Source organism: Ambystoma mexicanum, chromosome 9, assembly GCF_040938575.1.
Source record: "Ambystoma mexicanum isolate Mex_15411 chromosome 9, UKY_AmexF1_1, whole genome shotgun sequence".
NCBI classification, from domain to species: Eukaryota; Metazoa; Chordata; class Amphibia; order Caudata; family Ambystomatidae; genus Ambystoma; species Ambystoma mexicanum.
In genome coordinates, this window is record NC_090931.1 from 1,511,325,153 (window position 1) to 1,511,345,482 (window position 20,330).

A 20,330-nucleotide genomic window follows, 5' to 3' on the forward strand; every position below is an offset into this window, starting at 1 on the left:
GCGGCCCCTATTGCAAAACCAGAAAGCATCAACTTCCACAAAGAATGGTACCTCAGGGTCTGGGTGTTTCAGAACAGGAGCAGTGGTAAAGACTGTTTTCAGTGTCTCGAACGCAGTCTGTGCTTCCACGGTCCACTTGAACGACACCTTAGTGCTGGTCAAGGCAGTCAAGGGTGAGGAGATTGCAGAAAATCCAGGGATAAACCGCCTGTAAAAATTGGCGAACTCCAGAAAGGATTGGAGGGTTTTGACCGTGGTTGGTACATGCCAGTCCATGACCGTTTTTACTTTGGCGGCATTAATGCGAACGCCATTTTTGATTAGGTCGTATCCGAGGAATTCGACCTCCGAGGAATGGAAGACACATTTCTCTGCTTTAACGTAGAGACTGTTTTCCCTCAGACGCTGCAACAATATGTTGACGTGTTGGATGTGCTCATGTAAAGAGCGGAAATAGATCAGAATATCATCTAGATAGACTACTACGAATTGATCCAAGATGTCGTGGAACAGGTCATTCATGAAGGTCTGAAAAGTGTCCGGGGCATTGCATAGTCCAAATGGCATTACCATATACTCATAAAGACCAAAGCAGGTTTTGAATACGGGTTTCTATTTGTCCCCTTCTCTTATACATACTAGATTGTACGCTCCCCTCAGATCCAACTTAGTGAATATTCGTGATGAACCCAGTTGGTCTAGCAAAACCGATATCAAAGGGAGAGGGTATTATTTTTTACAGTAACCTTGTTAAGTGCCCTATAATCTATACACGGTCTGAGATCACCTTCTTTCTTTGGAACAAAGAAGAGTGGTGAAGCAGCAGGGTATTTAGAAGGTTGAATAAATCCTATGTCCAAAGCCTTGTCGATGTATTCTTTTAAGACCTCATCTTCTTTTAGGGTCAAGGAATAAACCCTGCCTGCTGGAATCTTAGCCCCTGGTATCAAGTCGATTGGGCAATCATAACTACGATGGGGTGGCAAAGTCTCAGCCTTACCCTTATCAAAGACATCCATGAAGCCAGCGTACTCAGTAGGCACATGAATTATGGGCGTTCTGGACACTGCACCTGTATGAGAAGATGTAGCAACCAGGGCTGAACTAGGACTCCCAGGCGTGATGCTGTGTGTTTTCATACATTGTGCATTACACATAGCGGAAGGAGCGGGATGGCATGAATAGACCAATATATTACTGGGTTGTGGTATTGATACCACTGGATCCCCAGTATTACTTTGTAATCAGGAGCCGTAATGAGGTCAAAACTGATTTCTTTAGACTGACCCTCGTCAGTACACATAACCATGGTCTCAGTCTGGTGGGTGACCAGCCCTGAAACTAAAGCTGAACCATCTACGGCATTGACAGATTCCAGATGTTTCTTTGGAGTCGAAGTTAGCTTGGCTAACAAAGCAAATTGTTTGTCGATATAGTTGCCAGTAGCACCAGAATCTAGCACAGCCATGGCCCTAACTGAAAACCCCTGCTTCCATGGTAAAGGTGACAGGAAGATGAAAAAGCATCGAGGGACCTGTCACGCCCCTACGGAGACGTTGGTCACTGTGGCATCGTTGGTCCCATAGACAGATTTCGGCCATTTTTCCTTTCATTCCTACATTCAGACTTTGCTTGTCCACCCGGCTCCTTCCCTTCGGCGGAGACTCAAGCCTTCCCACATAAACACGAGACCACCGGCTTCGCTCCGAAACCCAGCGAGCAGACTTCAAAGGGTTTTCCATTGCCCGAGTTCGGTACGAGGGATAGTGTGATCCGGGGCTCCAAACCTCTGACTGTTAATTTAGATTAACATCATTCCTTTCTTTTGGAAATATTTAGGGAACCCGCGTACAGTCTACAAGCTCTCTTACTCGGTACATACTGCTGCCGTATTTACTCCTATTCCCTTCCATCATTTCGTGCCAGGTAAAGATCACGTTTGTCTACCTACATTCTGTTACTCTATCTTTTGTACTATGCTAACAAGCTTCCTTACATAATAGGAAATTCCCGGAAGCCATCTCTTCCAGCGCTGTAAACCGTCATAATCCTTTTTAAGGGTAACCCACTACATCCTTACTTGTTTTTTCCTATCTTTTACTTACTCGCTCATTACTTACCACTCTATTCTGCTTCTTCCATTAAACAGCTTTACACCAGCTATTCCCGGAACACTTGCTGCACAGACGGCATCAAGCCCAGCAGTCGCTGACACAGGGTTTTATTCCCCACAGGGTTTCCCTGAGGCCTCACTTCGCCTCTAAGCTTTGTCTAGGAGGTAGAGGAAGGGACTCGGGGAGGCTTTCATATTCGTCCCCCCTGTTTGGAAGAATTCCATCATCTCAGTGAGAGGAGAGGAAGAAAACTATCAGTGAGTCCTTTGGGTTATCCTTCAGTCACTCAAACCATTGTTTATAATATACGTTTGTTATAGGACCGTCGAAGGTGAGTCCAAAAATGCCTTTCCTGAAGTAGGGTCTCTGTCTACTGTTGGGATTTGGCATTTCCCGCCTTCTGTTTTGGTCTCTTAGGACATTCGGGCAACAGATGACCGGCAGCGCCACAGTACATACAGAGATTGTCTGTCCCGTTGTACTCCCTCTGTGCTGGAGTCAAAGGCCCTCTGATTGTGCCTATTTGCATAGGTTCTGGGGCCGGTGGGGCGGGTGCAACTGATTCCACAGCGATAGGAAAAAAGGCTGGTTTCTTTTCTCCCCATATTTGAGATCGGCGTGCATCTATCTGTAGTACCATATCAAGAAGTTCCGCAAAGGCAGTAGGCACGATTGGTACCGTAGACAGTTCTTCAGACAACCCCTGATAGAAAACAGCCGCTTTCATTTCCTCAGGCCAATCGGTTTCAGCTGCTAGTTGATTGAACCGAGCCAGATACTTGAGGAGGGAGGTGTTGCCTAGTTTATGTTTCAGGAGTTCTAGGTCTGATGCCTGAGTAGTATATCTGGTGTCAAATACCTTACTCATCATGGCCAGTAGGGTATCGCAATCATTCAAACCGTTGCTATTTGCCTCCAGCAACGGATTGGTCCAAACCACTGCAGTGCCACTTAGGTCGGACAGCATGAAGGCAGCCTTATTGGTAGACGTGGGGAACGAGGCTGGACGGAAAAGGAAATGTAATCGGGATTGATTTACAAAGGTCCGATAGGTTTTTGGATCACCCAGGAACCATTCTGGTGGTGCCAGAGGAAACTGCGTGGACAACACCAACGGCGCTGGCTCTTGTCTAGGAGCAGGAAACCCCGAACCAGAGGCCACAGCTACAGAATCCGCTTCATGAACGGCGGGAGTGGTGACCAGAGACTGGATAGCATCGATGCGCTGTCGGAGTGCCTCTTGCGCATTGGTCATATCGGTCCTTAAGTCTGATATCATCTGCAGCACTTGTGCCAAGGGATCCGCAGGTTCCGTTGACATTTCGTAGGCTTCTATTTCTGTTACTCACCACACCTTCACAGCCGGGGGCGTTGTCATCCCATGATAGATGTGACGCGACAGGGAGTAGAATAAGGGTCTCGATAGTAAGCCTGATCCACCACCTCCTCTCCATATACAGGCAGACTCAACTCGAGGGAACTCTTTTTTACGATACACCCTTCTGCTGTTTAAACAAGACGCACAGAGGAGTTGATCCCACAAAAGAGCGGGGAACAAACGCACCGCTTGTACCAATGCTGTAAAGAAAGAACAAGCATTAATGGAATCAAGGAAAACAAATATTGATCACTATCCTACAGCCGTAGTTAAGTAGTACCTGTTGGTTATCTTGCTAATGGCAGGGAATCTGAACCTGAAATAAGGAGAACCAATTAATATTAAGGGCTAGATGGAATATGGCTCAACCGCCCCCTTCCTAATGCTTAGTTCTTTCCACCAGATCAGGAGGAAGTCAACTTGAGTGCCACTGAAACAACGACTGGATAACATAAAAAAACAGGTAGGTTAGTATGGGAGAATCTACCCTGGGCGGCACGAGGGATGCACTGGGTCTGGGATGGAACACTGGCAGCAGAGCGTTCACTGTGCACGTGAAGAGCAGAGGAGACACAGTACTTAATGGATTGGAGTTCAGTAGCAAATGTAAGAGTAGGAAAGGTCTTTAGATTATGCAGTACAAAGAGCAACAAGAAAACCCCCCGAGGAGAAGGGTAAGTCTTACTGAATTTTCCGGAACAAACCGGAACCCTGGGAAATCCTCGATACCAGGAGAGGCTGGGTGATGACACAGGAGGAGTTCCAGAACGCCAAGGTAGTCAGTGAAAGAAGCCCAGAGGCCGCTGTAATCCACTTGCAGGGCCACATGTGACATTACGTCAGACATTCAACAGGGGATATCCTGTTCTGGCTTTTATTCCGTGTCCAAACACTTATATCCTGAGAGGGTTGCACTTTTTAACACTATTAAAGAAACATAGGCTAGGTCACCCACAACCACAACACCCGGAGGAAAATCCATACATCAATTATCAAAAAACACCTTTATTAATAAAGTACCTGTGTATTCATTAGTAGGCATACCAGCAACAAATTACTGCAAGACGGTACCGGCTGAAATAGCGATACTAGGTTCCATTCAATGGGGAGCACAAGTTCCACAAAATCCTTCTCAGTCGGATTCCATAATTTGTTCAAAACACCCCTTAAATGGGTCTGCGATGGCTACACTGCACAAAAACACAAAGCAGCCCGAAGTATACATCACATTTCCATTTAAGTTCATTTACGTTCACTCCACAACACCTCCAAAACAATATTCTGCCCCACTGTGTTCCATATCACTTAATTTCATACCTTTATACAAATGATATTCTCTATACCATAGAAGGACAGCACCTCATCTTAATGTACCAACACATCAAAATGCTCTTTTTCGTTAATTTCTCCATAACCTATAACTACATAACCAAAGAAAGCACTCTTAGAATCCTGTGGAGAAACATTCCACTCTTATTGACAACACTCAACAGTTGTAGAGGATAGCAACGTTGGATTTCACAAGTATTTTTTCATTGCAGGACACCCAGAGGTTGCTAACATATATGTTAGACAGTCCACCGAACCAAACAATAGCTGGCTTATAAATGCTACAACACACCTCCCAAGAGCTTATCTCCCTATGGCGATCAGCTCTCACAGCAGTAACACTCTGCCAAAACACGTAAGAATATACTGCATACAGTTTATACTCGCGTCAGGCTCAACCATCACTAACAACAGACTTCCACTTAATGCCGTCACCAACACTAACAACAGATTTCCGCTTAATGCCATCACCAACACTAACAACTCTGCCTAATGCTGTCACGTCCCAAAAGGAACTCAAGTTCTATGTCTAGACCGGAGGCTCGTGTTATGCTTCTCTTCCATTTTACTGATCAGCAGCAAAGTATAAAAAAAAACAATGAACATGAATAACAAACTCAATAAACTACAATAACCATGTTTTTTGTGCTTTGGTAGTTCTGTTTCCATTGGTCCTGAAACTGACCACGTGATAAATTTAAACAAACCTCATAGTCTCTGCCCATAAATCACCCTGTCCTTCTTCTCTCTTCCTCTTTCTTTGCTGCTCGGCAGCGAGTTAAGTGCCCTTTTTTATTCCTTTGTTGTGTGAATGTTTATTGAGGAGTGTTGTGTTTATACATATTAGCACGCACTGTCAGGAGAGTTGGTGGAGCATATCCGCGTTAGTTTCAGATCTGTGAAGTTACGGTCGTGACGGGGCTGGTGCTCCGGCGACCGCAACTTCAAAGATCTGACACAGAGGGCACTGCTGTCACGGAAGAGAGAGCGCGACAGGACTGCGTAGTTCTGGCGCTCTCTCTCTCTCTCCTTCATTCCAAAACCATTACGAGGGCATTTCAGTCACAATTCTACTAGCGCAAAGATATTTCTTACAATCCGAGCGATTTACATACATTTTCGTTTCGCTTTCATAGCGCAACGTCAATCAGGATCGAGCTACTCGATCGAGGAGCACAGCGCCCCTGCAGACCAATTAAGGTACTGCAAAAAGATACAGGCACAGTCCCAAATAAAATCTGATATATATATATACATATATACCATATATGATATAGCAAACCAGGTGATCAATACATATATATATATATATATATATATATATATATATATATATATATATATATATATATATATTTATACCTGTCAACAAAGAGAGAATATATTAGAAAAGATCATAAAAATCCTAGTATAACTGAAATCCCCAGTGTTTCTGTGCAGACATGAGCTCCTCTAGTGATGAGGGGAAGGCTAGCATTAGCCAGAAGAGGAGCCATGCGGAGATTACTCAGGTCCTCCAAAAAGCCCTGGGGGCCTCGTGGGACACGGACCACATCAGATAGCTCTGATGGAGGACTGGCTCAAGTTCTCACAGGGCCTGGAAGAGATCAAAGGGCTTAAGGCACAAGGGAAATCAAAAGGGGGCAGAAAAGCAGCCTGCAGGGCAGAGGAAGCCCACACACCCCCGGGCACACCACCAAAGAAGAAGGGTGGTAAAAGAAGGAGAATAAGAATGAAGGCGGGACCTAGCAGGGGACAGGATAAATCCTCAGACACCTCTGATGAGGGTGAGGGTGACTGGGAGGAAGAATACTCAGAGGAAGAGGAAGTATTTTCTATATCCTCCTCCGAGAATGAAGAACACAAAGCGCCAAAGAAAAAGAAGAAGGAGGAGACAGAGGAGGATGGTGCAGGTGACGATGACTTCGATCCTGAGGCACTAATCCATCCTAGGTCATCCGAATGGGAGCCACCAAGAAGAATAGTAGCCTACTTAAGAAAGGGCCTGAGAGCGCCCCTAGCCAAAGAGGCTAGGAGTAAAATGAGGGCGGGATGCCCTAGGCCTCACCTCACAGAGGGCACAGCAGATACAATCGAAATAGACGACAACATGATCACGTTTATGAGCAAATACACTAAAGACGTGAGGAAGGGTCAAGATAGATTCTGGCTTTCATGGCAAGACAAAAGGACATGACAGGACCCCTCACTAAAATTCTCCAGATTGGAGAGGAGGCCAGAGAGAAGGGAGAGCCGGTAGACCCGACGATCCTAATCGGGTGGGCCCAGAGGGCAATATGTATGTTGGGAAACGCCAACCATGCTATCACCACAGAGAGACAAGGCACAGGCCTCTCTCAAGAGAGTGTTTGGGAAGCACATTTTTGAACGGCCCAGCAGAGGCAGGGGTCACTCAGCTGGCCATTTCCACTGTAATAGATCCTATCAAGACAGAACTCAGTGGCGAGAACAGGAGGATCGAAGACAAACACCCTTCTTTCCATCAAGGAGTAGAGGAGGAGGCAGAAACTGGCGACATGGGGAGCGTCAACAAAACAACCCAGATGAGACCAACCAACCCACACTTAATTACCCCAGAAGTAGGGGGAAGGACAGCAGAATTTTTACAAAATTGGCTTGCTATATCAGGGGATACCTGGGTAATACAAACCGCACAAGGTTTTCACATAGACTTTCTAGAGACACCTCATCAGGAGAACCCGCCAAGGGGTTTAGAACTGAACAGGGAAGACAAATTATTGCTGGAAAGAGAGCTGCGAGGACTAGAAAGCAAAAAGGCTATACGAACAGTAACAGTTTACCCAGAGGGTTATATAAGCAATATGTTCCTAGTAAAAGGAAAACACAAGACAAGACCAATTATAAACCTGAAAGGCTTAAACGAATATGTGGTGTACAGACACTTCAAGATGGAGGGGATACACCTGTTAAGAGATACCTTAATTCAGGGAGACTGGCTAGCCAAGATAGATTTAAAGAATGCATACCTGACCATTCCCATAGCAGAGGAAAACTGCATATTCCTCAGATTCATCTGGGGAGAAACAACATGGGAATTTCGATGTCTGCCCTTTGGCCTAGCATCAGCAACATGGTGTTTCACCAAGATGATGAAACTAGTAGTGACGCATCTCAGAAGTCAGGGTATAAGACTTATAATCTATCTAGACGACATATGTCTGATGTGTCAAGAGAAAGAAACACTGCTAGATCAGGTACAGACGACAATAAAATTGTTAGAGAATCTGGGATTTTTAATAAATTGGGAAAAATCCAATATACTACCATATCAGTCAATGGAATTTCTGGGGTTCATAGTGGACTCTACTCAAGGAACTCTTAGTCTACGCATTCCCAAGGTGAACGATATCAAAAAGCAGCTAAGACATACTCTAGCGAAGGGAGAACTGTCTCTGAGGGACATTGCCAGGTTAGTGAGCCGCCTAGCAGCATCAATCCAAGCGATATTCCCAGGACCGCTACATTACAGGGCACTCCAGAGGTTGAAGATCAGTCACCTTACGAATCAAAGGTTGCCATCTCCCAAGAAGTGAGGGAAGAATTGGAATGGTGGCTACACCACATGGATGCATGGAACGGGAGAGCGATATTTGGTTCATCCCCGGACCTGGTCATTGAATGCAACACCAGCAGATGGGGTGTGGGGAGCCCAATGTGAACCTGTCAACAGGTGGAGGTGTTCGGATCAAGAGACGACTCTCCATATCAACTGCCTGGAGTTGCTAGCAGGGTCCTTCGCAGTGACATGCTGGACTCAAGAGAGGACACAGTGTTGTGTCCTGCTAAAAATGGACAATGTCTTGGCAGTCAGGTACATAAACAGACTGGGCGGGACAAGATCCACACTTCTGGCAGAGCTAGCAAAAGAATTCTGGGAACTCTGTCTTCAGAGAAGAGTCTCAATGACGGCGGAATACCTGCCGGGCCATTAGAACGAGGTGGTAGATTGGAACTCCAGATACCTCAGGGATGCCAGCGATTGGAAGCTGGACGAGGTAGTGTTTTAAGAACTAATGACTCAATGGGGACTATGCCAGGTCGACTTATTTGCATCGAGACTAAACAAGCAGTTACCCCGGTTGTTCAGCTGGAGACCGGACCCAGAGGCAGAGACGACAGATGCCTTCCTACAGTCATGGGGCCACCAGACGAACTACGCGTTCCCTCCTTTCTCCATGATAGCGAGGACGCTAGCCCAGGTGAGACACCAGAAAGCATCCCTAGTACTAGTTACGCCAGACTGGAGGGGGCAGGTGTGGTTTCCCAGCCTACTGTAATTATCACATCACAACCCAGTGGCATTAGCCAACGACGAATTCATTTTTCGGGACCCCAGAGATCTCAGTCACCCACTAGTGAGGTCAGGAAGACTCAACCTAATCGCATGGGCAATTTCAGGAGATCTTGGGTTAGGCCAGGATTATCGAATGAGGCTGAAAACATCATTAGCGAATCCTGGGCTCCAGGGACACACAGGGCTTATAAATCAGCATGGGCTAGATGGAATAGCTGGTGTCTGTAGAGGAATATTCATCCCGATGGAACGGATGTAGTACACGTAGCTATTTTCTTAGCACAGCTGGAAGCTCAAGGAAAGGCATACAGAACTATCAACATGGCCAGGTCTGCGATATCGGCAGGACACCCTAGGGTAGAAGACTTAGCGATAACACCCCTTGATCTGTAGATTAGTAAGTGGAGTAAAAATGATTATACCCCCTAGCGAAAAGTATGATCAATTATGGGATGAAGACAAAGTTTTGAGATTATTTCTATCATGGCCAGATAATGAAGATCGATCCAGGAAGGCTATATCAGGCAAGCTAGCTATGCTTTTATGCCTTTTAGCTTGTAAGAGATCATCAGACGTTAGAGCACTTGAAATCAACAGGAAAAGTATATCTCCGAATGGAGTGACCTTTCTCATAACGAGAAGGAACAAGACAGGTTTGAGATCCATATCTCACGAAGCCTTTCCGAGACAACCAAAATGATGTCCGGAGAGATGCTTAACAGCATATGAGTATATGACAAGAGAAGTAAGACCTCCAGGAGTATCTCAGTTATTGATAGCAATTTGTAAACCCTTTAAGGCCATTACACCGGTTACCATTGCCAGATGGCTTAGATGGGTGATGGTACAGGCAGGCATTGATATAGTGAAATATGGCGCTCACTCAGCTAGAGGAGCAATGGCTACCAACTCTTTCAACATAGGGGCCAGAGTAGAAGACATTATGAGGTCAGCAGATTGGTCGAATGAATCGACTTTTAAAACCTTCTATTTCAAACCTATGGAAAGTGCGACATCGTTAGTGGTGAGTAAGCTTTGAACGAGCGTAATCCGAGCCTCCGGTCATGACATACAATTCAGATTTTCAACACATTTGTTCCAGAAAGTCATAATTCTATTAAAGACACGGAGGCGAAGGATTATCCCACCCTATCAATCGTAATAAATGTAACGGAATATAAAAGTACTGGAAAGTTTTACATGTTTACTGCTTTGTATGATATTTTGAGGATGTATACATAAATGTTTTACAATCTGTTAATGGCACAAAGGATAATCTATAAAAATTGTGGTTGAGTTTTATGATTGTCCCACGCTGTTTCAATTTATAGTCACCTATTTACTTTATGTTCTGTAGGTATGGTGGCGGACAAACAATCTGTAAATTGAATTCACATCGACACGGAACAGAAGGGATTGCAAAGTTCACTGGAGGCATTCTCGACTGGCAAAGAAAGAGGAAGAGAGAAGAAGGACAGGGTGATTTATGGGCAGAGACTATGAGGATTGGTTAAATTTATCACGTGGTCAGTTTCAGGACCAATGGAAACAGAACTACCAAAGCACAAAAAACATGGTTATTGTAGTTTATTGAGTTTGTTATTCATGTTCATTGTTTTTTTTATACTTTGCTGCTGATCAGTAAAATGGAAGAGAAGCATTATCCTTCGCCTCTGTGTCTTTAATAGAGTTATGACTTTCTGGAACGTATGTGTTGAAAATCTGAATTACAATGTGAACTCCACACGTGACACAACAGAACTCCCCCAACAAACCAATGGGCAGAATGCATATTATTTAGTCACGTTTCTCATGGAACCTTTTTATTCACACACAGTGTGAAACTGTCACACTTCAATGTTTTACATAAACACCCTATGCCTTAAAGTCGGATCTATAAACGGCCATGTTGATTGCACAGGTGTTAAATCAATATAGATATAAATAGTGCAAACAATATAATCAAGGTACTAAAAGGCTTCATGACAATGAACAAACAATGGACCAATTGCAAGTTACTTTTCCACGGTTAATGGGAAATGCACTCTTTTCATGCAATGATGTCGAGTGCAAAGCATCCATGTTATAAATCATTATTTTACATACCGTTAAGACGACATTAACAGTACAACCAATGTGAGTAAATATACATCGTGGCATGTTAATTACTCTGTTCATAATCCTAATACAACCTAAATGATGTACTTCCGGCATTTGGGTTGTACAGCAAGAGCCCAATATTAGATGACAACCACAAGGCAGACGTTATTGACCATGTTCATTTGCATTTTCATTTTCAAATTGGGGCCCGCCCGAAACACCATAAAAGTCGCATGTTGCAAAGGGTTTAGAGGAAACATAAGGTCTATCATTGAGATCGGCCAGCATTGTGCCACTCAATGTCCTCATGTAACCCGATTATATGACTCTGGGCCTCATTACGATACTGGCGGTAGCCTTGCCGGTGAAACCGGCACGGCTGCCGCCGGTATCATCTTTTTTCCCGGCGCCCGCAAATGGCCAATTACCGGGTCATTATGGCCTTGCCGAACCCGGTAATTGCCCATTCGTGGGGGCTGGAAAAAAATCCTCCCCATTCCCATTGAGCCCCAGAGGGCCCCAGAGGGCTCAATGGGAATGGGGAGGTCGGACGCACCGGCACCATTCGTGAATGGTGCCGGTGCATCTGACATGTTATGCTCGCGGGTGCCGGTACGCCCGCCAGGTCAGAGCTGATGGGCGGGAAGGCACCCGCGAGCAGAACTCATAGTTTGCCGGTCCGCTAAAAACAGTACCGGTAGCTTACCGGTGCCATTGTTACCGGAATGGCAAACTTATAAGGAGGCTCTCTGAGTCTTGAACATTTATTTCTGTTCCAAAGTAATAGGTTTCTGATCAGTCTCATCTTTACTTGAGCCAAATACTCGTTTGAGGATCACCCACGTGAAATGTTTGTAAGAGTGCCCCTTCTCAATGAAATGCTTTACCATTGGGGCCTGTATCACCTTTGCCTTAATGCAGCTCCTATGTTCAGTCAGGTCGGTCTTACATTTACGGTTCGTTTTGCCTATATAATGCAACCCACAAGGGCATTACACAGCCACAGTAGTGGCTGTGTAGTTATGGGTAAGTTGCTGTTTCCATAGGAAGAGCACTTTTTGGGCGGCTTATAACTCCGCTCCACTTGGACGAATCCTCACCAAACTTTGCAAAAATAAGTATATGGCCCACTCTGAATTTATTTTGCAAAGTTTGGTGATGTTTGGTCCAGGGGGGGAAAAGTTATAGGGGGGGTCGCAAAACATCTTTTTTTCCCATAAACTGAATGGGGGAAAGGTTTGCGCACGGCTACAGGCCAAATCGCTGGACGGATTTGCACCAAATTTGCGGCAGTGGCAGGGGCTTGGGCACGAAAGCGTGCTTTTATAAATTCTGTGACAATCCATCCAGTAGTTCCCTTAAAAACGATCAAAAGGTATGTCTCTAAAAATTAGTGATATCTATGTTTGCTCCGCGGTCACACTTCCCTGTTTGCTCCGTGGACAAGATTGCAATTGGCTATTCCGTGGCATGCTGCCCGCGACTATGTTGCGCTTTCACCGATTGGTTGTGGTACAGCGTGAAGTGCGTCGTAATCTTTCGATACGTCCGCCATGTTTACTTTGTTTTCTGTTGAACGCAAACATCGCCGCTAACATACCTAAACGAAGAAGACACCAATGCACTTGTTACACTTATGGAACACTGTTTCGAAAGGTGAGCGTTAATGAGACATGGTAGTAGAAAGTCAAGCATTGAAGTATTCTTGTTAGCACTGTCATACGGTACAGTGGGACTTGCTACTCATTGTACGAAATGAACTTACTGCGTGCATTTCACAATACATAAACAACATTACTGCGGTCAGGATGGTGTCCTACTGTTTGAAATCTGAGCCAGCCACCTGCACTATTTCGTACCCACAGCCCTTCTGCACGTGTACAAGTAGCGGTTCTCACGAATAGCCGCTGATATGTTGTTGCAAAATGAGAATGTATTTGCATTCGGAGTGAAGGCCACTGAATTTTCTCTTTTCAATACGAGCTCAGTACGGCTGCATATTTGTCGACACCCATAAGGGTCCCTTGTTTTTTAACCTTGAGGTACAGGGAAAGAGTAGAAAGAATGTAGGGAGTAACAGTTTGAAAAACATATCGTTTGATAAGGTTATGCTTCAAAAACGTTTGCACCGACCATGCAAAATTAGTTCCCGAAGAGCCACTCTTCCACATACACTACTGTCTGACTGCAGCGAACGCAATGGAGGTGGTACACATCATGTAAGTGTATTTTTGCCGCCTATATACCGAATTCACGTTATTTTTTCACTTTGTAAAAAAAAATATTTTTCCTAATGAATTACAAGTTTTATGTGCCGTTGCAATTTTTCCCCCCATTATTGACATTGCACATTGTCGCCGTTTGTAGGGTGCCACTACATTTCCCCAAATTAAAATAATATTTAATAAAAAAAGTATGTGTTACAATTTTGTTTTGTATAGAGGTTGCGTAGTGATACACGTTTTATTTCCCCTTCCACCGCTCAGCTACTTCCAAACAAAAATGTTATTATTAATAACGACATTCAAGCTTTGATAATGTGGAATTTTTCTTTCTTTTTCCCCATTATGGACTTTGCACATTGTTGCCGTCCATAGGGTCCCACTGCATTTCCTCCTATTGAATTACATTTTTATTGAAAATGTTATGCATTACAACTTTGGTTTATCCAAAGGTTGCGTATTCATACATGTTTTATTTCCCCTTTCCCCCTCAGATACTTCCTTCCCTATTGTGATTGTCACGGATTACAGCTGCCGAGTGACGGCTTTTTTAACCGTCAAATGCAACTGTTCTTCACCGGTTGTCTGAGCGTCATAATTTACTGGGATGATTGTGTCAGGCCTCTGTGTCCTTACGCTTCTGTCACCATAAGAAGTAACATGCCATCCTTTCTGGTGGTGTAGATCACAGCGGTTGACGTCGTCTTGCACATCAATGTGGGAGGAAACAGACTACTTTGGCGGCAACGCTTACTTTCTGGGTGTGAAAAAAAACAACGTGGCCTTTAACATTTTCATTGTTGACCAAAGAGACAAAATTAATACTTCTATGGAAATGTGAATAGGGCGATCATTTCGCACAGTTCATTGTGAAACAAAACTACTTTACTAATTGCATAGGGCGATGATTTCGCTCAGTTATTGTGAAATAAAACTACTCTACTAATTCTTAAATGTTAGTGTTTTCTTTACAAATTTACTCTCTGTTTTCACAATGTGGCATGCTACGTTGCAGGTCGTAATGTGTTCTTTTATAGGTGCTACATCATGGCATGTACGTCCATAAGGATGCATTTGTTTAAGCTGCCAAGGAACATTATGGAGAAAGGTACTGTATACCACTTGCATTGGCTACGGGAGGGTCAGGCCCATCTCATATGCTTTAGTGCCGTCAGGCCAATTTCTGTCACCGAGATGCTCTATGCACAGAAATGTTTGTAAAATAATACATGGTTATACCCTCCCAATACACATATCTTCACACCTTTCGACCTGTGCCACTTACGAAATGATGTGTCGAAAGGTGAGTGGTAATGGTTCCAGTATTTCTGACATCATTGCGCTTCCCATTACAGAGTTTGTTTGAGATTTTATGTCAACGTAAGTACACTACTCCTTTGCATTTTTTACGCACATTTGTACAGAAAAAAATGACTACATGTACAACACATGCATGTAAAGGTCATTGACATCGACCGAAAAGCTTCGTGTAGGGCACGTGATTGTGTTTTCATATTTAACAAGTGTCGTCATGTACATAACAAATCAACAGTACAGCTTCCATCTCTGAGGGGTAGCTTCTATGTATGGTTAGTGGCCACAATGTTGGGGATGTGGCTACTGGTCTTTACTGGAAGGGACAAAACATTGCATTGAGGTCGCCATGTCCACCAGGGACTGCCTTTCTGGAAAAGATCTTGCTCATAACCACACATTTCTCAAGGAAAACAAATGTGGTGCTGCCATTACGGTCACACAGTTTCATTTTTGCTTTCTGCAGCCTGCAATGGAAAGCGAAGAAGGCTTTCTATCCAACACCCGTCTTCCCTTTCTATGGTGGCCATCTTGAAAAAGGGTTTGTTTTCTTCAGCCGGGAACGCCGTAGGCGTTCCGGTTGAAGACAAAAAAATCCTCTTTCTTGGTACCACGGGTTACTGCTGTAAAATCCCGATTGCTAATGGCATTCATCCCCCACTCTTTGGGGAGGAATGGGGATTAATGATCCAGATACGTCAGTATGCACTCTTGTTTATATTGTGTTGCACACTTGCATTGTGGAGTTCTGCTCCGGAAATTTTGCAGTTACAAGTTCCTACAAGAATACCCAATATACTTTCGCACTATCAACCAGTTACACATGTCATTGTGAAGTGTGTATGACTTTTCAAACACGCCACCATGCTGTGTGCCAGTATATGATAATGTGGAATTTTTCGAAAGGTGGGCAGTTACTTCAAATGTTCCTTTACAGTAGTATGCTTATGTGTTACTATTAGAACCCTAATAAATGTAGTAGAAAATGTTTGTTAAAGTACTGTTATGTTGCATTTACACTACTAAAAACCTTTGCTACAGGGACGTTATGGTTACGTTGCCCTCCTAAAAACCTGTAAAATTCACTACAAAAAAAACTTTGTTGAGGGGACATTATGGTTAAGTTGCCTATGAAAAACCTGTGCACTTCACTAAAAAAAAATGTTCGCCCTCCCCATTAGGGTTCAAATTAAAAACGAAAAACCCCTGAAATTCGCCAGTTATGGCAGACTGAGCCCCCTTACTTGCCATCACCACTGTGCACTGCTATATCAATGATATTTGTGATGGTGCGAGTTATGGTTGCTTAGCTTACCATAATGGGGGAATGTGCAGTGTTTTTTGGTTTCACTGTGAAGTATAACATCCCTTTAACAAAGTTTTTTTTACTGAATGTACATATATATATATGGCAGGGGACGAAAACAAAGGGTTAAACATGTGATGTCGTCAGTGATGTCATCAGTGACATTTGAGATGACATCTTTCATGTTCTGGGTGTTAGTGTTAGCAGTGCACAGTGGTGATGGCAAGTAAGGGGGCTCAGTCTACCATAACTGGCGAATTTCAGGGGGTTTTCGTTTTTAGTTTTAACCATAATGGGGAGGGCGAATATTCTTTTTTAGTGAAGTGCACAGGTTTTTCGTAGGGCAACTTAACCATAACGTCCCTTCAACAAAGTTCTTTTTTTTTTAGTGAATGTAATAATATATACAACATTAGTACTGTTACAGTTACAGAAATCCGTAATAAGCCACTTGATTGGAGTGCCAATATCTACTTCTTTAGTTTTGGTCGTATATTGACACATAACACACAGTCCACATGAGTGATGATCCACCATGGGGGATAAAACCCACAGTTTGCTCTGTTTAACTCTACCCTGAGTCTTTTCTTTGATATCATTCCTGATTAAGATGTTTGGCTTTTCCTGGATGCAACCAATGGTGTCGACCTTTCCTTATTATACACTTTCTTCCATGTTTTAGAAATGAGATTTTTAATTTTGTAGGACAAATCAGAAAACGTGCTGACAAAAACCATTCCACTCTGCCTACTGGATTCTTTCGGAGTTTTTTCCAAAAGGGCCTCACTATTGTTATTGTACACCCGTTTTGTGGAATCTTTAACCAATTTCTTGGGGTACCCATGATTCAGAAGTTTATTCTGTAGAACATTGGCGGTGTCCTCTGTAGGGACATTTGGGTGCTAATTCATGCAAATAACAGCATATATATACAGATTCTAAGGGAAGGGTGTTTTATTGCCAGTGTTTAAAAGCAGCCATTTCTTAATGGGTGCAAATGGCAGCTTTTCTCAGATGCAGCCAATAAAATAGATATTCATTTTTAAAATACTCAGCAAGATTTTTCAGTAGCAGCCAGTAAAATGGTTGTTCATTTTTAGAAATACTAAATGAAACAGGCAGTCATTTTTTAAAGTGGATGCAAATTAGGGGTACAGTTCAGCATGGTAATGGGATTACCCTGAAGGTAGGAAAGAGATGGGAAGTTACATGACAAAGGTAAAATGCCACATTAGGTTTTACATTAAAAAAAAAACAGAATGACAGGGTTTCTATGCGCATATTTACAAATTAAGTATTTCTATCTGTGACAAGCTGCATTGTGGAAATAACCTATATAACATAATTTACTAACCAAAAGCCCATTAACCAACTAATTGTCCAAAATTAACATTGTAATGCAGTTGGTAAACACAGATGAAAATTCATTCGGTTTTAGTGCTCTTCTATGGAGAAGAGAAAATATGCACAGTAGGAAACTAGATGGGTAACAGTTTCTTGCATAACTGAAGCTCCCATTGTTCTCGTAGGAAGTGAATAGTTACATGAAGGCCCTTGTAATGTGATTGGTAGAAGAATGGGGGTGTTAGAATCACGTCAGAGAAGGCTGAGTTAATTTGTGATGGACAGACAGAGGATATTAAAGCAGCTGAGCTGGGGGGTGTAGTCAGTCTGAGATTCGGTTCCTATCTGCACAATGTGGGATGGTGTGCTCCGGGGGCTGCAGCTTGAAGAAAGCTTCAAGACAGGGCAGAGGGAGTGACTAGAATTCCAAGGGCTGTGTCCGTGGGCTGTGTGAGGTCGTGCAGATAAGCTCCGGCAGCAAGAGACTCCTGGGGCGGAACATAGAAGCAGACTTCGAAATAATTGTAAGTCAAGTTAATTGAGGATTACGTGGGATCGGTGACATGTGATCAATTAGCTGAGGGTGCTAGGTTATAAAACAAAATGCTTTATTTTTCTTGCTTTCTGTCTGCATTTGTTTAAAAGAAAAATTGCACACATGTTTACAAACTCTTCCATATTGCCCTGTGCTTGTTTTCTTCTCTCTTTTTTATCTTTTAGAGGGTCGAAGTTGTGATTGCTGTTGGTAAGAATATATGTAACTATAATATTATGAGATGTAACATTATACCCTTGATTGTGTATAATAAAAACAAATTTCATAACAAAAGCAAAGCTGGTGCATTTCCTGGTTTCATTTCATGCCTCTAATGATTACTGTTTCAAGGGGAAGGAGTGGTTGGGAGGTTTTGATGTTTACACCATGGTGGTGAAACATTTACCACTTTTGTTACCACCAAAGGTAAGTTTAGGAAACAAGGAAGGATATACATATGCAAGATAGAATGTTGTGTGTGTGAATGGGTTTTCTCTGCATGCTGAAGAGAAAGTGGTGCCCTCCAAGGTGCATAGGTTACTGATGTAAATAAATCAGTAACATGAGCTGCATGCAATAAGTGCATTTTGTATAATCTAACTGGTTCCCTGAAAGTGTAAAAACAAAGAGGTGACGGCTGGAAGGTTTAGAATGAATCTTAACCACTGGCATTGCTCTGGGCAACCCTCCAGACCACCGTTCTTCGCCTGCCAACCCATTACAGAAGGGGAAAGACCATATGCAAATCAGGCTTGGCCCCATCCAAAAAAGGGGCAGTCCACCCCGAACTGCTAGGTCACATCCCTTCTGCACGAGACCACAAGCATCCCCAAACATGTTTCGCCCTTGTTGGGGCTCATCATTGAGGAGTAGCTTTCCTAAATATTATGAAAATCAAGCACCTCCTTCCTTTCAACAACACCAAGCATCTCCTAACCTCTCTTGCATTATCTAAACTGAACTACTACGCCAGAGTCCTCTTTGGTCTCCCCACCTATGCTTTCTGCCCTCTCAACAAGATCATTAACTTGATACCAGAACTCTCTCACTTCACACCTATTTTCTCATACCATCACCAAGCTGGATGGCTGATGATGTAAAAGAGGCCCAGATTGAAATGTCTTCTGCTGGTGCACAAATCTGTCCATGTCAAGGCACCACTGTTTCTATCCTCCTCTATCCAACTCTACAAGCAGTCTCGTAATCTCTGCTCTGCCTCCTTGACTACCCTTGTGGCTCCTCGCCCTCCCTGTGCTTCCTCTCACTTCCGCTCCTTCTCCCTTCTTGCACCACTTACATGAAATTCTTTTCCCCCGTACTACCGAGAAACAGTCCACACAGAGTTGTTCAAAAACAAACTAACAGCCTACCTCCTCGCTTCTGAGTTACCCTGAACCTACCTCTCATCTGCCTGACAGCTAACATTTCTTCCTCGCCTCTAACCTGCCTCCGTCGCACACGTCCTCTGCTTCCACTCTAGCACTTCACCCATCATGGTCACATCCCAAGCACAGCTGGCCATACAGCCTTTAAAAAGTCCAGTGCTGGTTATCCTTAATCTATATATGTCCACTTATGTATTGTCCCCAGTGACTGTTCCATTAACTCCCCTCCACAACCTGGTCTGAATGTCTGTCAAACTCACCCCATTGTAAGAAGCTCACTGCTTCCCGTCAAATCTGATTTCCTATCTATTGTATGTTCTTTTGTGATCAAAAGAGCATTGTTCCTCCTGTAAATAGATAAATAAATCTTCACAAGCAGGGACGCTTGGTATTATCAAAGCTGGCTGATAAGAGCCCCCGCTGGTAGTTGGTGGTGGAACATGTCAGGATTTTATGCAACACATTACGAAAAGTGCGTCTCCTGGTGAGTTGGGACAAATCCTGCCCCCATGATCTACAATTTATTTAGAGTTTGGACTGTAGAGGTACATGCATTACTGCCAGAAGACCCGGCAGTCAGACTTCAGTCCCGTTTGACATTGGTGCTACAGAACAATTGGGCAAGGGCCAGACCTCTGCCGAGGTGGCATATAACCTCCAAGATCTTCACAGTGTCTTGGGCAAGACTTCCCATGAGGCCTCTGGTGGATCACATTCTCAGGAGCCAGACTCCAGAGTTCAAAGGCTTTGAGCACAGGACAAGGTGGGGTGACCTTAGGGAATCTCCAGGCACAGGGCCAGTGGCCATTAAGGAAGCTGCATGCAAACTACCTTCTATTGTAGAACGGGCACCTTCTTGGAGCCACCTGATGGTACTAAAGGTGATGCAGTGTGCCCCGTTTGAGGCTTTGGCAATGCAATGCAGTGCTCCCATGTGAAGATTTGCAATGCGATGCAGTGCTCCCCC

The 20,330-nt window shown here is 43.8% G+C and overlaps 1 protein-coding gene and 1 long non-coding RNA gene across 2 annotated transcripts in view; both read left to right on the plus strand.

The window, feature by feature from the left end:
* Positions 1 to 10,820, plus strand: part of LOC138489371 (uncharacterized) — a 47,618-nt gene extending 36,798 nt beyond the window's left edge. The window contains exon 2 of the long non-coding RNA XR_011274788.1: positions 10,515 to 10,820. This is a non-coding gene — a long non-coding RNA (uncharacterized lncRNA). The remainder of the gene's footprint in view (positions 1 to 10,514) is intronic.
* Positions 1 to 20,330, plus strand: part of LOC138487547 (zinc finger protein 850-like) — a 387,415-nt gene that overhangs the window by 250,711 nt on the left and 116,374 nt on the right. The gene's annotated exons all lie outside the window — the stretch shown is intronic.